The sequence below is a fragment of the Hemitrygon akajei genome, unplaced genomic scaffold (genome assembly GCF_048418815.1).
Source record: "Hemitrygon akajei unplaced genomic scaffold, sHemAka1.3 Scf000034, whole genome shotgun sequence".
Taxonomy (NCBI): domain Eukaryota; kingdom Metazoa; phylum Chordata; class Chondrichthyes; order Myliobatiformes; family Dasyatidae; genus Hemitrygon; species Hemitrygon akajei.
The window spans coordinates 3,439,256-3,458,173 of record NW_027331920.1 but is presented as its reverse complement, the minus strand read 5'-3'; positions in this window follow the sequence as shown (position 1 = coordinate 3,458,173).

Genomic DNA, 18,918 nt, shown 5'->3' with positions numbered 1-18,918 from the left:
TGGAGGGTTATGGGCTGAGTGCGGGTAGGTGGGACTAGGTGAGATTAAGAGTTCGGCACGGACTAGGAGGGCCGGAATGGCCTGTTTCCGTGCTGTGATTGTTATATGGTTTATATGGTAAAAACCCATTGGTCAGTGGATATTGGCATCTATTTCCATTCCCTTCTGCCATCCTCACAGTCCGACGTTCCACCATGTCGGCGGCGTATAGTACGATGCTAGTTGGCTATTCCAATATTATCACAACAGTCTCCGCTGTCCCTTGAATGATGGGCTAACGTGAAGAAATAGGGCGTGATTTGGACAAACGACGTTCGACACTCCTACTTCAAGGCGCTGATCCCGCCACCATCTGGACTGGAGTGTGGTGCGGAGAATTGGGAAATAAAACCCTGACCGATTCTATTGTTTTTCCATTTGAAAGGTAAGTTACCCCAGAGTCCCAGAGATCGTACGGAATGAAACACAATATTGTGAATTAAATTAAAGTCACTGCCATTACTTCAGAAAGTTTTAAAATAAAACCTAACAACCCCCGAAGATTGTAATGAAGCCTCCGTCTGATTTCTTTCTTTCTGATACGCTTCACACTGAATTAAAATGTGTTCATCTGTTTCATAATGACAAAACGTACACGACCCAGAATTATGTTTACCAACACGACTGAGGTATAGTATTGCCAATTGGAAAACTATTCTTGTTTTAACCCCTTCTCCCATAAATCCAACACTTTTATGTGTTCTGTAATGGTGTCTCCCCTTGTGACAATTATCCCACCTGTCTTTCCATAAGCCCACAATTATTAACACTAAAACACCTTACCTGCTGATTTCCTAGGTGGAAGCTCTTTATCGACAGTTGAACTTTTTACAGCTTTTATACCTAAACAGTCAACCCGCTCATTCCCCTCAACCCCTCTATGTGCAGAGAGCCTTAAGAATTAGACATATAAACTAATACTTTGAATAGGAAATAATGTTTAATGAGTTCCAACAGTAAATCTGATCTATTACTGAAGTAACCTGTTTTAAGACTCATCAAAACCGAAAAGGAATCTGAACGAATTACAAATTTATCTGGGCAAATTTCCTTCACACCCTCTAAGCCGAAAACAGATGGCAACCAATTTTGCCGTATGTTCTGATAAATGGTAGGTAAGTCATTTCTCTGTCCTTTCCCGCAATTCAGTCAGAAAAAAAGGCTCCACCAACATTCCCGGTTAAATTATCTTTCGATCCGTCTGCAAAAATGGTTAAAATGATGAACCTGTTTAATGATTAATAGTTCACATATCATAATAATGTTCCTTATTATACTGATGAGCTAACAGAATCTCAAACATGACAGCATCCTTGAACATTATTAAACTGTCCAACACAAAATGAACTGAAGTCATTAGTGAAACAGGGCGGGGTTACCGAGAACGCGACAGTGGGACATATTGCATGAACCAACAAACCCATATTCCGAGCGCGATAAGAGCTCAGCCACCCAACACTAAAAGCACTCTTCGTGACGTCACCACAGTCCACCAACACGCCTTTAACAGGATGATCTTTTCCTTGCCCCATCAAATTAATCCATGTTAACATCAAGTTCAGCCGCCGCAGTTGTCAGGGTGATTGTACAATTTCAAGCAGTGAGGCCTGATAGGACACGAATCTACTGCACCACAACACAATTTCAAAGCCCGTGTTCTGAATCACACAGAGGCATTTTAAAGTCGAAGATGAAGCTGATCCATAATCAAGAACAGATCAAATTAAACAAATATAAATGATCAAAAAAGATGTTCGTGTAGCACCCGAAGAACACAGACATAGATACCTGAGAATATTTAATGCTGCTTTACATTTATCAATTATTTTACTGATATGGTGCTTCCGTGTCGGTTTATTATCCACCCACGACTATAAGTCTCAGCACGGACTCGTCTCCAAGAGTTTGATCATATAATTTCAGATCAATGGCAGGTCCATTAGTCCTGTTTGTAAAACACATAACTTGTGTTTAGCTACTGAAAGCTATTTGCCTATTGTTATTTGCTATTTGCTATTTGCAAATATTTTAATTGCTAAATGCAGCCTCCATACACTTAAATTCAAATTTCTATCTCTAATGCAGAAAGCTCCTTCAGCTGTACATAGTAATTTAACCATGTATTCTCTGAGAAATAGCATTAATCAAAATATTATACAATAAAGAGTTGAAAATACTGCCTTGTGGGATACCATTCTCGATCCTATAGAAACTAGAATGTTTCTTTACTTTACTTGCAGAGACCGTCCAAATTAAAAGAAAACATGATACAATCTCCCCTCCGGATGTCCATAATTTAATCAAAAGCCCTTCCTTCCGTAAATATCATCTGCCTTTTCAATATTAAAAACACTGCTATTACAACTTCATTTAACAGCACTTCAACAGTATCAGTATCGTCTTCCAAACATAAAACTCTACTTAATGTCATTCTACCCTTCCTAAACCCACACTGATAAAACAATACATCACCTCTCTCTTCCAAAACATAATGCTAGATTAACAAACGTCCCATAAGTTTACGAAAATGAGACGTTAACGATGTAGGTCCATAACTAGAAGGATCGGGAGCGGGATCTATATCGTTAACGTCTCACATATGTGCTTAGAATTAAACACTTTAATGCCCCTACACATTGAATGAATTAATTCTGCTACAGATCCCACATACGTTCCATTCACATTCAAAAGTGGGACCTGTGCTGTCGGAGGGGGGAAATCAGTGTTTCATCACCCTCCGTCTCGATCCAGTCTCCTTCGGATACGAGTCCTCCAGTCCAGGAAACAAAGTCGTTAATCCTTACTGCTCCTTTCCAGGTTAATCACGTCCTTCCTGTGGCGGCGACCCGAGATGCAGACAGTACTCCGGCCGTGATTTCACCAGCATAGGACAGTACAGCAGGGGAACAGGCCGTTCCGCTCAATGTGCTGTTCCGATCCAATTGAACTAGCGTTTCATGTTTTACTAATGTTGCAACACACATCTCCTTGAACCATTCTGAGACAGGTTTAATATTGCAGAAGCGAATTGTTCTACAGTAGCAGTGTCGGGAAAAGGTAGAAAAGTACACGGAATTACAAACTAAATAAATAGTACATAAACAAGGACTAATGAGGCCGTGTTCCTCTGTTCACCTTAAACGCTCGCCCTCTAGTGTTAGACATTTGCTCCTCAGGCTGTCTACGCTGTTTGTGCCTCTCATATTCCTAGAAAACCTCGGCCCGCCTCCCTCAGCCTTTACCATTGCCGAGAAAATATCTCCAGTTTGTCCAATCTCTCATTACCCTGCCGTGTCCTCGTAAACCTCTTCTAATCACCGTTCAAAACGTCCACATTTTCCCAACAGTGGAATGCAATACTCCAGAAGCTGTTCAACTAGAGATTTACAAAACTGTAAAATAACTACCTGAACAACCCGCCATGTAGCTCATTTCAGGGAGTTAAGATCCATTTGTACACCCAGAGAACAATCTCGTCCCATGGCAGAACACCTCAAACTCTCCCTCTAAATAGTTAATTTCTTATGCAGAATGGAAAATTGGAAATATTTCTGCACTCTTCAGGAAGGGAAAGAGGAGGAAGAAAAGTAATTATAGGCCTGTTAGTCTGCTCGCAGTGGTTGGGAAGATGTTGGAGTCCCTCCCAACTTTTCTGCTTGGTGCCGGTAAATAGTGGTGTTCCACAGGGGTGATATTCAGAAAACTGGTCATAAAGTAATATTTTTTCATTCGAAACAGAATGATCTCGAAGTCAATAGTCAGTAGATTCGCCGCTGCCATGGCCACCAGGTAGCGAGTGGTGCAGGTAGAGAGGCCGCACTTTCCCGGGACAGGATCACAATCGCCACTAAATTCACGACAGAGAGAGAGAGAGAGAGAGAGAGAGAGAGAGAGAGAGAGAGAGAGGAGAGAGAGGAGAGAGAGAGAGAGAGAGAGAGAGAGAGAGGAGAGAGAGAGAGAGAGAGAGAGAGAGAGAGAGAGAGAGAGAGAGAGAGAGAGAGAGAGATGAGAGAGAGAGAGAGATAGAGAGAGAGAGAGAGAGAGAGAGAGAGAGTGTGAAAGCGGCTGCTGACGTCCCTTCACCGAAGTTAAAACGGTTGCAAATCCGATTCCGGTCGCTGACGGAGACGGATTCGCTGATTTAACCGTGCCTGACTAGGCCTCTATAAACATGGAGTTTGATAGGGCTGAGGAGGGATCGGAAAGAAGCAACGCTCACAAAGTACTGGAGGACTCAACAGCTCAAGAAGCATTTCTCCGAGTGAACCGGCACTAAACGTTTCGGGGCGAGACTCATCGTCATGGCGAAGCCTTGCCCCAATTCTCAACTTAGTAACGAAAGGCGGAGTGCCTCCATTAACGGACTCATTCCAGTGCGCAGTTCAATTCGATAACACAGGGCACCATGTCTGTGGACCCTGGCACAGATGATCAAACCCTATTATTGACCAACAGGCAGTGGAATGCTGCTTGGAGAGACAAAATGTTGAAACATAAAGCACAAGATTAGGTATTCAATCTGATCAATAACTCAGTGAACATCACGATATAAAACCCTCCCGTCAAAAATCCGGAATAATTCCCATTAAAAGCCTTTCCTGTCAGATCTTCCCTGAGAGCTGCCTGTCTCCACCACTGATACCACTTCGGAACAGCGGCTCAGTAAATGCAAGGACAACGTTCGAGACCATCCCTTGTGGAAGAAGACAGACAGACATCTTCTTTCGCTTGTCATTACATATGAAAACTCAGCATGTAGAATTGACAGAACTGATATCTCTGACGGAAATGTGTCCAATGATCGTACACGTCATCAAGCTGGAGGCTTGTAAAACGATCATAAAGCGTTCACAAACGATCATAAAGCGTTCACAAAGGTTAACAGTCAGAAATACCGAACGCGAAGGCAGCGCACTCACCAGGAACTCCAGTGACGGCAATGAACATATACAATATTTTCTGTACGATCCTGTAACTATCCAACATGGAAGGCATTTTCTCCGTCCAGTGATTCGCTCCCCAATGCGACAGCCGATCTCTCTGTATGAAATGTTAAGGCAGCATAAGCCTTGGGTTTTTAATACCATTCAGCGACTCCACGGGGATGGATTTTAAAATAAGATTTTTAAACTATTTCCTAACCGATGACGTCAGACACGGCAATCCCTGCGGTGACAGATTGTGACTGATTTAGTAAATTAATTGTAAACAATGGATAATGCGATTCTAACTAACGCGTGTAAATTGCGAGCAGCATTCATCCAGCGAAGGGAACATTGTTTCAAACACCATCAGACCCGGCTCACCACTGTTTGTGTGTGTCGGTGTGACATTCATCCAGCGAAGGGAACATTGTTTCAAACACCATCAGACGCAGCTCACCACAGTATGTGTGTGTCGATGTGACATTCATCCAGCGAAGGGAACGTTGTTTCAAACACCATCAGACGCAGCTCACCACTGTTTGTGTGTGTCGGTGTGACACTCATCCAGCGAAGGGAACATTGTTTCAAACACCATCAGACGCAGCTCACCACTGTTTGTGTGTGTCGGTGTGACATTCACCCAGCGAAGGGAACATTGTTTCAAACACCATCAGACGCAGCTCACCACAGTATGTGTGTGTCGATGTGACATTCATCCAGCGAAGGGAACATTGTTTCAAACACCATCAGACCCGGCTCACCACTGTTTGTGTGTGTCGATGTGACATTCATCCATACTTTATTGATCCCGAGGAAATTGGGTTTCGTTACAGTCGCACCAACCAAGAATAGTGTAGAAATATAGCGATATAAAACCACAAATAATTAAATAATAATATGTAAATTATGCCAAGTGGAAATTAGTCAAGGACCAGCCTATTGGCCTCAGGGTGTCTGACACTCCGATGGAGGAGTTGGGAAGTTTGATGGCCACAGGCAGGAATGACTTCCTATGACGCTCAGTGTTGCAACTCGGTGGAATGAGTCTCTGGCTGAATGTACTCCTGTGTCTAACCAGTACATTATGGAGTGGATGGGAGACATTGTCCAAGGTGGCATGCAACTTGGACAGCATCCTCTTTTCAGCCACCACCGTCAGAGAGTCCAGTTCCACCCCCACAACATCACTGGCCTTACGAATGAGATTGTTGATTCTGTTGGTGTCTGCTACCCCCAGCACACAACAGCAAACATGATAGCACTGGCCACCTCAGACTCGTAGAACATCTTCAGCATCGTCTGGCAGATGTTAAAGGACCTCAGTCTCCTCAGGAAATAGAGACGGCTCTGACCCTTCTTGTCGACAGCCTCAGTGTTCTTGGACCAGTCCAGTTTATTGTCAACTCGTATCCACAGGTATTTGTACCCACGGGTCACCGGTGCTTTAGCCCTCCTCAGGTCCACCACCAGCTCCTTAGTCTTTTTCACATTAAGCTGCAGATAATTCTGCTCACACCATGTGACAAAGTTTCCCACCGTAGCCTGTACTCAGCCTCATCTCCCTTGCTGATGCATCCAACTATGGCAGAGTCATCAAACTTCTGAGATGGCAAAACTGTGTGCAGAAGTTGAAGTCCGAGGTGTAGATGGTGAAGATAAAGTGAAGAGATGGTGAAGAAAAATACAATCTATATCCTAAAATAGCTATCTTGTGTGTGTATCTATCAATCTATCTATCTATCTATCTATCTATCTATCTATCTATCTATCTATCTATCTATCTATCTATCTATCTATCTATCTATATATTATACAGCAGCAGTCAGGAAAAAATATACTAAATTACACTAAATCACAAAATAAATAAACAGTGCAAAACAGGACTAATGAGGCCGGGTTTCCCCTTTCACCTTGAATACATGTTTTCTGCTATTAGGCCTTTAATCCTCGGGCTGTCCGCTCTGTCTGTGCCTTTGACCAGCTGACACTCCCACATGCACATGAGATTATCCCAGAGCAAGAATTATTTCAAGCTGTTCACAAAATAATTTTCAAGGTTCAAAGTGAAATTATTATTAACGTTTCTATGAAAGAAACATCCTTGAGATTGGTGACTCACCCATCCCGCACCCCAACCCCGTGCAATGCTTCAACACCCCCAAATCCGTGCGCACCCATAATCGCCAAAGCACCCCTAAATCTGCGCACGTCACAATTCCGCACGGGCCCAAAATCCCTTTGCAACCCAAATCGTTTTTGCACTCCCATAACCACATGCACCTCAGATTAGCGTTAAGCAAAATAATTTCAAAACAGTTCACAAACTATTTGCCTCTAGCGTAGAAAACAGAAAGAACAAAGTTCAAATTGAAAGTGATTTTTATTAGTAAGCAATTTAAACTAAAACTATCCTGTTATTCGTCACAACCCTGCATCCACCGGCACCCCGACATCACTGCACCCACCGGCACCCCGAAATCACTGCACATCCGACATGCCTGTGCACCCCCAGCTTTTTGCCGACACGACCTAAATCTGCGCGCATTCCCAAATCAATGTACATCCCAAAAACCCGCTGACGCACCCATATGCACATTTGATTATTCCAGAGAATGAATTATTTCAAACAGTTCACAAAACAGGTGCCCCCGCCTTAACGATATAGGGCTGGAACATTGTTCAAAATCGGACAATATGATTAAAAATTATTTTATGAAGAAGTATGGATAGAAAAAAAACTATTTTGTGATTTCTCACGACTCCTCATCCACTAACACCCCCCTGATCTGTGTACACACCCATTTCCGTGATGATCACTATCTTCGACGGCACACCCTCAAATCCGCACACATCCAGAAATCTGTTGCACCCCCCGCAAACGCGCTGACACCCGCATATTCACATTTCCTTACCCCAGAGGAAAAAAAATCGAACAGTTCACAAAATCGCTAACTCCACTTTAAAGAAATAATAAAAACAACTTTCAGCTTAAATGCGTTTATAGATATATTAATAAAGAATCTATAAATCAAACAATCTTAATATTCGCCACTTCTCCAAAAACACCAAACACTCGACATTTATTAATACAGACTCTGTAAATGAAACAGCTTTGAGATTCGTCACAACCCCACATCCAGGGACACCCACAGATCTTTGTGTACCAATATGAGCCGACACATACATAAATCTGCGTACATCCCGGCATCCGCACGTACCCCCAGCTTGGTTCCTCGTTCTTGGGGCGGAGGGTGGACTTAAGAAGGCTATTTTTGAAGAAGAAGAGCTGTGTTAAATTTAATTGGGTTTGATGACAATGGTAGGATGAAGATTATTCCATGCTTTAATTGTGTGGGGGAAGAATGAATTGCTGTACACATCTGACTTGGTAGTTACTATTTCAAATTGAAATGATTGCCCTCGTCTGCTCCTAATAGGTTTGGGTTTGGTGTAGGATTGGCCGTCTACGTCTAACTGACCATTTAACATTTTGTAAAAACAGGTCGGAAGGTGCGCCTCACGTCTGTCTTGGACAGAGTTATACTTTAGTGAATTCAAAAGTTAGGTAACACTCGTTTCTCTCCCATAGGTATTTGTGACAAATCGGGCTGCCTGTCTTTGGACTCGCTCGAAGGAAGAAGGGTTTTTGTTTGTGTCTGGGTCTGTTACATACCCACAGTTTGAACACGGGACAGTGGGATGATGTAATGGTCTTGTGAGTGGGATGAAGTAACTGTCTTATCACCGTGAGGTGATGTTATGTAACGTGATGGCAGGCTCTAAACCGCATTTAAATCAACCCGCGGTTTTGTGACGGAGTTCTCATTTTTATTTTTTATGCAATTCTCATTTTTATTTTTATGCAACGTTGTTGTTCCCGGTCGGAGTTGTGAGGCTCCACCGCATTGTTTGATACACGTTTATTTTTTCCCTTACAGTCCGGTATGGGAGAGTGAATTTCCTCCGGATCAATAAAGTATGTCTAAAGGCATTACCAGAATTATCCGAGTTCAAAGGATTGGATAAAATTAATGTCGTTCAGCGCCTTGGGAATGATCGACCTTTATTTTTACTTCGTTCAGGAATTGTGGCATGTACATTTGAGTTGAACCGCTGCAAAGTCAGGAAGGTTTGTACAGTGACCACCCTCCAGTCAAAAGGTCAGTTCCTTTTTATTTCCTCGTGATTTTTGTGAACAAGGCATCTCCCGGCTGTGGAATCGGCAGGTCGTCGGTACTTTGAAGGAATCGTTGTTTCGGGGAAGTTTCTCCTTACTGACTGTATAAATCACATGGACTTCTGAGTCTGTGCTTGGATGAGAGCGCGTTAAGAACAGTTTCTAAGTTTGAATGTTCGTGCCGCCTAGCTGTTAACTTCCAGATAAGTTAGTTGTTTATTTACTTTTCTAAGCTTGAGCAGAGGTTAGTAAGTCTCGGGTTTTGTTTTAAAACCTCTCTCAGTTTTCATATTCATTGCTGCAGCATTCGTAACAGGTCCCGTACAGCAGCTGTATATTCCAGATGAGGCCTAACAAGGCTGAGGTACAACTTCTCCTTGGCCGAAGTTGAACAATGATGAAAATTGCCTCTGGGAAGATTCAGGTCTCCTGTTGCATTCACTGCTGCATGATGCGCTCTGACCATCCAAACGCAGATCATTCTGGAGTTTGATGCCAAGGTACTTGATCTGTTGGGTTTCTTCAAGGCTGACACGCAGGATTTTATTTGATGTTTTACCTGGTTTTCTCTTCCTGGTGACGCGCGTGGTTTCACATTTGGAAGGATTGAACTGTGCCCCATTGTTGTGACAACTCAACCATATCATCAAGATCTTTTTGGAGAGCATCTTCATCATCAGCTGACCTCATTGGACGGTATATCACACAGTCATCAGCAAAAAGTCTAGTGGTGCTTGTGACTTTTCCGTGGATGTCATTAATGTAAAATGAAAACAAATGTGGGCGCGCCACTGTGCCCTGGGGTGTACCACTTAATAACAGACGCCATTCAGAGCTTTTTCCCATTCGCGCACACACGCTGAAGACGTTTGTCGAGAAAATAGGAAATCCATCTTTTAGCATTAAAGCGAACACCGTAGAAGTCGAGCTTCCGAAGTAATCTTTGTTGGGGAATGACACTGAATGCTTTAGAGAACCCGAGCACTACTAAATCAATGGCTGCTTGACATTAAAAATCTGCATGCAACTCAAAATTCGAGCGCAATCTTGATACGCCGAGAGATGCAGATCTGTGTGTAACCCCAAATCTATGTGCACCCCATGTTTGACAGCTCATCCCTAAATCTGCGCACATCAACAAATCCTGTGTTCACTTCCATGTTCGACAACCCACTCCCAAATGTGCCCTCCCAAATATACGCTCCTCGTCAAATAGGAGGGCACCCCAGGAGAAAACTTTGCAGCAGAAACCCGCTGACAACCCCACAGATTATCCCAGAGGAAACAGATCACAACCATAAAAAGCATGAGCTGAGGTCAAAGTTCAAATTAGATTTATTATTAACGTATCTATAAATTTAAAAATTGAGATTAGTCACATCTCCAAATCTGCAGACGCCCCACATCCGTGATGAACCCAAAATCGAGGCGCGCCTCCAAATCCGTATGCGCCCCTATAACTATGCACATCCCGAAACCCGCTGATAAACCCACATGCTAGTGAGATTATCCCAAAAGAATTATTCCAACTACTTCACCAAATGACTGCCTTCACGTTAAAAAGCAAGCACAGAGTTCAAAGTTATTAAACAATCTATCAATGAAATAACTTTGAGACTCGTCACAACTGCATACTCGCAGTCACCACAAATTGTCAGAGCCCCGAAATCATTTGTACCCCCAAATCCGTGTGGATATTATTAGTTTGGCAGTCTTTATGTGTAGATTCTCGTGGATTTTATTGCATTTCTCTTCGCCACTGAACGTGAATCAAGGTAGTAGAAGGTGAGATGCACTTACTTTAATAATAAAGTTAATTTAATGTTTGAATAGAAACTCAAACACACAGACACACCTGGGAACGGACACAGGCACGCACACAGAGAAATAGAATCTCACTCTCTCTTTCTCTCTCTCTCTCTCTCTCTCTCTCTCTCTCTCTCTCTCTCTCTCTCTCTCTCTCTCTCTCTCTCTCTCTCAGACACACACACACACACACACAAACACTCACATACAATCCCCCCCCCCCCACACACACACACACAACACGCATACAAACTCACAGGCAGACACACACACACACACACACACACACACACACACACACACACACACACACACACACACACACACACAACACGCATACAAACTCACAGGCAGACATACACGACATTCACGGAATCGCGCACACCCAACAGACAGTAGAATCCGACTAAAGCACGACAGGATCAGGCACGCAACATAACTGATACAGACACACACAGCAATAGACCTACACAGTCACACTAGACACACACACAGGCAGTCAGAGGCCAGGCAATTATAGACATGCACACACATGATACGAAAATTGGTGGATGGGAAGGTCGTATTGGTGTAATATAAAGGCTGGAAAAGGAATCAGGCAAACCAGGATAATATGCAAGAAGGTCGCAAACGAAATAAAATGTTGGAAAATACATGGCCATGAAGCTTGGTCGAAAAAGTATACGTGCAGACTTTCCTCTAAGAAAGGAGAAAATCCAAACATCTGAAATTGCAAGGGATTTACGAATCCTTCTGCAGAACACCCAAAGGGTTAACTTCCAGGTTGAGTCGTTGGTGAACAATGCAAAAGAAATATAGCATTCATTTCGAAGGTCGAGAATATAAGTGCAGAGATGTGATGCTGAAGATTTATAAGGCACTAGGGTGGACTCACTTTGGGTTCGGGGGTGCGCACGTATTACAGATATTTTAATAATAAATGAGATTTGAACACTGAACTATATTTTCGCTATTTTAACGTAGAAACAGGTTTTATGCTAGCTGTTTGAAATGATTTTTGCTCTGGGATAATCTAATCTGCATCTTGGGTGTGCATGGATTTGGGGTTCACTACCATTTGTTGGCATCAGGTGGTTTGGATTGCACACGGATTTGGGGGTCACACCGGGTTTTAGGAGTCCCTGCGTTGTTGCGGGTGTGTCGAATCTCAAGGTTATTCACCGACAGATGCTTTCTAAATAAATGCACTTTAAACGCTGTTCTTGCGTTTTAAAGCAATTTGTCCGCAAATATGGGACTGCAGAGTTCGATGTCCATGCATTAGGGTTGGAGAGGGTCGTGGACGAGCCTCCAAATGTTCTGACTGTGACTAAATCACTGAAGAAATTTGAGGGTCTCGTGTATATATGAAAGTATTTATTCATTAACGGAAACAAACTTTTTCTTGAGGGTCCTCTCGGTAGGATCCCCCAAACACAAAATACAGAAGGGGATTATACTCTTGAGGAGAATGGTAAAATGATATAATTTATTTCAATATTTTGTATTTGACAAATGATTCCTTGGAAGTACATATTTACAGAGGTAGCACGTTTAGTTGATGACAGCAACACGAACGAAATGCTGGAGGAACTCAGCAGGCCAGGCAGCAATTATGATAAAGAGTGTTGACGACGTTTCGGCACGGAACCCCTCGGCAGGCATGGAAAGAAAGTTGAGAAGTCAAAGTAAGGAGATGACCTGCTGAGTTCCACCAGCATGTTGTGCGTGTTGCTCGGATTTCCAACATCTGCAGATTTTCCCTTGTTTGTAATTGATGACGGCTCAGTAGGCTCAGATACCTTTAATGGATGACGGCTCAGTAGGCTCAGATACCTTTAATGGATGACGGCTCAGTAGGCTCAGATACCTTTAATGGATGACGGCTCAGTAGGCTCAGATACCTTTAATGGATGACGGCTCAGTAGGCTCAGATACCTTTAATGGATGACGGCTCAGTAGGCTCAGATACCTTTGTTGGGCCAAACAAACTCACGCAAACGGTCTAAAAATAAAGTCACGAAATTATTCTGAACCTGTCACCGCGGGAATTGTACCAGTCTGTTGTAATCAGTTTGTAAATAATAAGTAAAGCTTTATTTATAATCTGTTGAAATCTGTCCCTGTGGAATCGCTAAAGTCGATTAAAAACCCCAGGCATGTGCTGCTTTAACATCGAGAGATCGCCTGGTGCACGGGGGACAGATCACTGGACAGAGAAAATGTCTGCAATGTTGGATCGGTACCTGAGTGCGCATAGAATATTCTACGTGTTCATTGCCGTCATTGGAGCTCCTGGTGAGTGAGCAGAGCAATTCATGTTTAGTATTTCTGTGTGTTAACCGATGTGAATCTGTTGATGTTCATTTGACGAGCTTTCATCTTGCTGATCATTGTACAAATACCATTCAGACATACCGACACTATCATTTCAACTTCAGAATTTCCATTATTTAATGACAAGTGGAACTAAATCCCTCAGTCTCCTCTGACTCACGGGATCGACTCAAACCCTTTATTGCTTTTATCGGGACTTTGCCCAGAGTTGTCTCAGTGCTGCAGAGAGGCATGTCTCCGAGAAGGTGTGACTGGGAAGGTTTTACATTGCGAATTTCACTATTTAGCAACTGTTGATTAGAGAGTAAACACAAAGTACACTGAGGATGCTGTGGTCAAATCAAGCCTTACAAAAAAGCTGAATGAACTCAGCAGGTCGGGCAGCATCCGTTGAAATATTAGAGAGAATCGCTGGTTCTTCGCTGCATGTCTCCCTGTGGAGTGTGTCACAGTCGGGTGCCACTGACTGTTCGTCAAAAATTGGATCTGATCACCTGAACCAGTGTCCACAGATCTGTTGACGTGTGTCGTCAAATTGACCTGTGCTACAGAATTAATCCGTTAACGGAATCAATCAGCCTAAGGTTACTAAGTTGTTCCTGTTTCCCCTCTCAGACCGTCGTAAATCGGGGCACTACTTCGTCCAGAAGAAGGGTCTCGGTCTGAAAAGAGAGTTTGTTGAATTCTATGAATGCTGCAATACCAGTTGAGGTGCTCCAGTATTTAGTACCTGTTACTCCCCTCTGTGTCCCTTCTCTGCCTCATCGGATGCAGTTTCCAGAGGCCTAATTAATCACGGATTAAATCAAAGAAACCGGCCCCATCTGTGACTGGAACCGGAATGAGTACCGATCGTTGTTGCACATGCAAATCGTTTTTATCGCTGACACATGATCTTATCTCCACGCTGACGAAGGCGCGTCAAAGACAGTGTGATCCGTGTCTGATGTTAGATCAACAGGTGTCACAGACTTTCGAACTCAAAATCTGTAGCTGAAACACGACACCGTGTTAAATCCCGGAGATTGTGCTTAGTAATAATCCGTTTCTCTCTTTCTCCCTTCCTGTCCGCCTCTCCTCCTTTGCCCCTCTCCTCCTCCCTCTGTCCCTTCCACACCACTCCCTCCTCTCTCTCTCACACTTACTCCCTTTCCCCTCTTTTCCTCTCTCTCTCTCTCTCTCTCTCTCTCTCTCTCCTCTCTCTCTCTCTCTCCTCTCTCTCTCTCTCTCTCTCTCTCTCTCTCTCTCTCTCTCTCTCTCTCTCTCTCTCTCTCTCTCTCTCTCTCTCTCCAGTGAATTTAGTGGCGATTGTGATCCTGTCCCGGGGAAAGTGCGGTCTCTCTACCTGCACCACTCGCTACCTGGTGGCCATGGCAGCGGCCGACGTACTGACCGTTTTCACCCAGATCATTTTGCACCAAATCAGATTCTATTGCTTCCCGTGGAGTTTTCTAGACATCACCCCTGTGTGCAGTGCTATCGGTGTACTAAAGTTCACAGCCATTGACTGTTCTGTCTGGTTCACCGTTAAGTTCACATTTGATCGGTTTGTCGCCATTTGCTGCCAGAAACTGAAAACAAAATATTGCACCGGGAAAACTGCGGCTGTGGTTCTAACAACAACTGGCATACTGTCCTGTCTGAAAAACGCTCCCAAATACTTCACGCGGAAACCCAGAGTGATCATCGATAATGTACCGTGGTTCTGTATGGCCAAGGAAAATTATTTCACTGACCCCGGGTGGGTAGGGTATGACTTGTTCGATACGGTTTTAACTCCGTTGCTTCCTTTCGCTGGGATCCTGCTGCTCAACGCTCTGACAGTCAGACAGATTTTAGTGGCCAGTCGGGTCCGTAAGGGGCTGAAGGGTCAGAGCAAGGGGGAGAACCGCAGTGACCCGGAGATGGAGAGCAGGAGGAGGTCTGTGGTTTTACTCTTCACCCTCTCCGGCAGCTTCATCCTCCTGTGGATGACACACGTTGTAAATGTCATATATTATCAGGTCTCAGGAAAAGGATTCGATTTCAATGATTCTGAATGGATCTTCCACCACCTCGGGATTTTGCTGAGGAATTTCAGTTGCTGCACGAATACATTTATTTACGCGGTGACTCAGTCGAAATTCAGGGAGCAGGTGATCAGCGCGGTGAAATATCCCTTCAGCTCCGTCTTTCAGTTCATCAATAAAGCCGCTTCCTGAGCACGAGCGAGAGGCGGCGCAGTTTCCAGCTCCGTCTCCAGCTCCTCACATTCACCGCCTGATCTCCTAGGAGTCATTCCCCGACTGATTGTCCAATCGACAGGCAGCTCTGGGATATTAGGCGTGTGTGTTGGGGTGGTTGGGGCGGGGTAGTGGCAGAGCTCTGTACTGTAGAAGCAGTAACTTATTGGCCCGGCCAGATGTCAGTCAAAGACCGACTCCGGAGTGCCGCACACCCATTGGTTTGAGAATTCCCATTCTATTCCCATTCCCGCGCACTAAACTCACAGTTCGACGTTTCCCCAAGACGGCAGGGTGTCTAGTCTGATGCTGGTTGGCCAATGCAATGTCAACCAGTCTCTGCCTTCACTTTGAATAATTGGCTGACGTGAAGAAACAGGGCGGGGTGTAAGGAGCACCCGCCACCAACCGGACTGGAGTGTGGTGTAGAGAACTGGCAACTCTCACTGTTTCTCTTTTTCTGTTGAAAGCTCCAAAGTGTGATAAGATCCTATCCACCTAAAGCTGAAACCCGTCTTCGCGTGATGTCCCCAGCAGCTTTGTCACACAGCTTTAATAGGATGAACATTTCTTTGCCATTTCTCGTTAATCCAGTTTGTTACATCAACTGGAGTCTCGGTAATTGGAAGGCAATTGTCCTGTTTCACCCAGTGAAGTCGAAAACGGGGACGAGCATACTGCGCCACAATATAGCCTGAAAGAAGGTGGGTGTATCACACCCTATGGATTTAAAATGAAGATGAAGCTAATCCATAAGCCACGCTAATAAAATAAATGTAGGGCTCTCAGCACCATTAACTGTGGTGTTAACTGTTCAGGGTGACAAAATGGCTTCTTTGTATTGCTATAATGAAATGGCTTCTCTGTAATGTTACTTCATGCTGTGATGGGTTTCTGTATCTGGAATGTTTGGGTTATAACTGTAGATAAGGGTGAACTAACTATTGGAGAATTGTTATGCTGTCTTGTATCTGTGAGCTGAACAGGAGTTCGCGGTCTTTTTCGGGAGGAGAGCGAGAAGGAGGGATGTGTGAGGAGCGGACAGCGGTTCCAGGGCGGCGGATACTGGATGTCGGTGGTTCGGACGGTGGCCGAAGGCTCGGTAGGTCGCTTTGGATGGAACCGGAGGCGTGAGCTCCAACGTATTAAAATATTATGTTCACAAACTGATTATTACTTTGGCGCCTTTACGTTATCTGTTTCTACTAAGCCATTACTAAGAAATAACTATAAAGTTGCAATTATTTACTCGCCATTGGTGTATTGTCTGATATTTGTGTTGCGAGCGTGTACGGAGGGGGGGATCATTACACCGTATATACCCGAAGAATTGCGCTATTGGCGGGTCGACGGCGATTCACACTAGGCGAACGGGGGTGAACTGGGGATACGAATGCTACATACGAAATGACAGTCACGCATTCGTTGTGCACAGTACAAACGAAGACTTGCGGAGACTGCGAGAGTAACTGTCTCTCTCTCTCTCTCTCTCTCTCTCTCTCTCTCTCTCTCTCTCTCTCTCTCTCTCTCTCTCTCTCTCTCTCACTTTCTCTCTGTGCATGTGTTTTCAGAACGGCACAAACTGCGACAGCCTGTAACTGACGATATTGTCCCGTCTCACTCAAGCTCTTAAAAGTAACAGTCACAGTAAACGAACGCAGGCTCGTAACACTTCCTTCCAAAAAGGAAGGTTTTGATATAAAAGGGAAAATTTTTATCTGAAAGCTCAGAATGTGAACCAATAAATGCATGGTTATCACATATCATACTACAGTCTAATACAACATACTGCAGAAACGTATACATCAAAATACATTGGAAGCTGAACATCTAGAAAGTCAATCAGCAATTATATTATCTTTGCCTTTAATATGACATCATAATATCATATTCTTGCGGATTCAAACTTTGTTGTTGAACTGGAGTTTGATTAACCATTTTCCTTATCACACCCTGACCTACAACGTCATCAAGACAGGTCACAGTAGCATGCAAAATTCACTCTCAGCTAAGTTAACTGTAAGGTTGGCCTTCGAGTGCCTTTCAAACAACTCTTCCACTGCAGAGTTATGTGCTTCCCAAATGTCACTTCTTTTGACTAAATCATCAACCCAGTCATCTGAGTGTTTTAACCATTGAATTACAGAATTGATCAATCTCTGTAATATTCCTGAAGCAGTTTTCATTCCAAACGGCAAAACATTGTATTCATACAACCCAGAAAGCGTTACAAATGCAGACATTTCTCTACCTTTATCCGTCAATAGAACACACCAGTACCATTTTAACAGATCAATCTTTTTAACAAACTTGGCTTTTCCAACCTTGCCTATGCAATAATCCACTCTGGGGATGGGATAAGCATCTGTTTTTGTTACAGCATTTACCTTTCTATAATCAGTGCAAAATCTAACACTACCATCTGGTTTAGGCACAATGACACAAGGAGAACTCCAATCTGAGTTCGAAGGCTGAATAATACCATTTTTCAACATATACTCAATTACTTGTTCAGCAAGTTCACACTTTTCAATAAGGATGCTATTGAATCGGTTTAGCTTCCCCGACATCGACATCATGGGACGCTACTGTTATTCGCTGCGGATAGCAGAAAATAAATCCTTAAATTTCATAATTACCTGTTTCATCTCCTGTCGCTGCTGCGGCTGTATGTGGGCCAATTTTTCATCAATCAAATTCAAAATACTCGAGTTCGTTAATATAGCTGAAACAACGTTTGGTTTACGATAAGCCTCAGATGGGTCGTACCCAGGGTTTCCAGACTCATTGCTATTTTCCACCCTGGTCACAGGTGGGTATTGCTTAACAAAATATGGTCTAAGCATGTTGATATGGCACAATTGAGTTTGCTTACGACGGTCTGGTGTTTTGACTAAATAGTCCACATTATTAATCTTAGACAGAACCTCATAAGGACCGTGGTGTTTTGCCTGAAGTGGGTTCGTTAAAATCGGTATAAACATGAATACTTTATCACCCCTTTGGGATGTTCTCATCGTGGCTTGTTTATCAAAACACGTTCTCATCCTGTTCTGAGAAACTTTTAAGTTCTCCCTTACCAAGTTACAGGCTTTGTACAATATGTCCTTGAATTTCAAAACATAGTCCAACAAATTGATATGCATGTCTTCGCTTGTTCACTGTTCCTCTAACAGTGTTAAAGGTTCTCGAACCCTATAACCGAATACAAGTTAAAGACGAAAGCCTACTGAATCCTGTATTGTCTCTCTTACTGCAAATAAAAGGCAATGAACTCCCTCATTCCAATCCTTTTCATTTTAAGTACGTCTTAATTTCGGAGGACAAAGGGAAGATCGACGGCATCAGCTCATCTGAAGAACTAAACATTTCTCTCTCTCTCCATCACTACTCAATTCCATACCACGAACTG